This window comes from Cucurbita maxima, unplaced genomic scaffold (genome assembly GCF_002738345.1).
Source record: "Cucurbita maxima cultivar Rimu unplaced genomic scaffold, Cmax_1.0 Cma_Scf00195, whole genome shotgun sequence".
Lineage (NCBI taxonomy): Eukaryota > Viridiplantae > Streptophyta > Magnoliopsida > Cucurbitales > Cucurbitaceae > Cucurbita > Cucurbita maxima.
The window spans coordinates 59,078-61,416 of record NW_019272211.1 but is presented as its reverse complement, the minus strand read 5'-3'; the positions used below and the strand labels follow the sequence as shown (position 1 = coordinate 61,416).

General features: G+C 30.2%; 1 non-coding gene across 1 annotated transcript; it reads left to right on the top strand.

The window, feature by feature from the left end:
• Positions 1-2,066: 2,066 nt before the first annotated feature.
• On the top strand, positions 2,067-2,139 carry TRNAA-AGC. The gene has a single exon. It is a non-coding gene; the product is annotated as a tRNA-Ala (tRNA).
• The last annotated feature ends 200 nt before the right edge of the window (positions 2,140-2,339 follow it).

Genomic DNA, 2,339 nt, shown 5'->3' with positions numbered 1-2,339 from the left:
TCACCAAAGCTTTAGAGTTTAATCTATCTTTACAAAAATATTTTTCTCTTAATTTATAATTAGTCATAAAAAGAAATAATTAGATACAAATTTGGTCTAGAATTCAAAACTTTCAAATCTTACGGTTACTTAACCAGATTCTTGAACTCCTAGTACCTTAAATAAAGTTGGTCTCCTCTAATAAAATAGGAATTTCTCTTAAGATCATTAAGACAATTATGCTTTATCTTAAACACGNATGAAACTAAAGTGCGTTCAATTTAACTCCATTTTATTGCCATCTTGAATGATGTTTAGGGTATATTCTTGATTTACTTTAAAGTTCTTGTGACATGACAGTTCATATTAGTTAAACTTTCTGCAAAGTCACAAGTTAAAAAACAACAACGATGAACCTAAGTCTATTAGTCATTTCAAAGAAAATTTCTTTCTCCATCTTATCGATAATAATAGTTCAACTAAATCCATATTATGCAAAGAAACAAGTTTACGACTCATAAAAACAACTACCTAAATTATGTCCTAAAAATTTGAAAACATAAGTTGTAGTTGATAATTACACAAAAAATTCTCTAAATTCATGAATTTGTGTCCAATTAATTAATCCTAAAGATTGTAACTAGCATATAGTAATTGAAGCTCCACATGAAGTAATTTAAAGTTCCCCAAATTTTATCTCATCTTTAATAAAGCATGAATTGCACGAAAGTTTATGAAATGCGTATAGACTCCAACTCTGAGTACTATTAATGCAATTATGTTTCATATGAGTTTGTCATAAATGAAACTAAGGTGCATTCAATACAACTTTATTTTCTTGTCATATGAGACAAAATAGAAAAATTAAATCAAACAAACTGATGAACTAAACCGAATCAATCCAATCCAAATTGATTAGTTTTTTTCTTTTGTTGGGTTGTTTGATAACCCTTTTATATTATAACAATTCAACTTTTCAGGAGAGAAAAATATATTTAAGTAGAAGTTAAAAATATTGGGTGTTCAAGAAAAGACATTTAGTTTAGTGGTATGATTCTCACTTGTGGTGCAATTTGAGTTCAATTCTTGAAATGCCCTTATGTCTAATTCCTTTTTTATCGAAGGACTTCATATTCGACATCAACCTAACTTCATATTCAACATTTTATACTTACCATCATGCTCTTAATACAATATCCCATCCCAAGGCTTTATTCTCCAAGACACATTCTACCTCTGAGGACTTCACGTGTTTCCTACAATACGAAAAAATACAAACTTAATATCTAGGCCTAAGGCTTCATACATACGTTTCAAGTGGTATAACAAGGGCAGTATGGGGATGTAGCTCAGATAGTAGAGCGCTCACTTCTAATGTGGATACGACATAATGAGCAGGGATAGTTTTTTCATGTCACTATTATTGAAAATTACTTCTTTTCAATTTTTCCTTATTCATGACATGTTGAGTAGTGATATTTCTTCATTTTCAATATTTCCTTATTTATGACATAATATGCATATATACTTTTTCATTTTCACAATTATTGATGAAGGGACGTTTAGGGTTTTTTGATGTAAACATCGTAGGAATGTAGTTCGAATGGTATAGCATTCATTTCCCATGTGGAAAGTATGAGGCTCAATACCTTGCATCTTCAATTGAATCGATTATTAAATATATTATTTCTTTTCAATTTTTTCTTATTTAGGACATAATGAGCTGGGATAGTTTTTCATTTTGAGATGCATAGGACTTTGTGACATAAGAATTGTGGGGATATCTAAACTATTTGTTATTAATATTTTGATATTTTTTTATTTTCACTATTATTGATGATGGGACATTAATAGGGTTTTATGATGTAAGAATCTTGGGGATGTAGCTTAGATGGTAGAGCACTCGCTTTGCATGTGAGAGGTACGGGGATCGGTACCCCGCATCTCCAAAAATAAGATTATCTATTATTAAATATATTGTTTCTTTTCAAATTTTTCCTTATTCATGACCTGTTGTGTAGCAATATTTCTTCATTTTCACTATTATTGATGATGAAAAATTTAGAGTTTTGTGATGCAAAAATTGTGGGGATGTAGCTCAAATGGTAGAGCGCTCGCTTAGCATGCGAGAGGTACGGGGATCGATACCCCGCATCTCCAAAAGAAAGAAATGATTTTTTTCAGTATGAGTTAATTTAACATGTTATGTATAAGGTGGGTAGATGAGAGAAAAAGAAAAGATACTTATATAAGGAGGACTTCTTCACTTCTTCACAATTGCAATATCTGACCAATGAATATAATGGTCATTTATAGTTTCTATCACAATAATATAAAATTTGGGAACAAAGCCTATATGA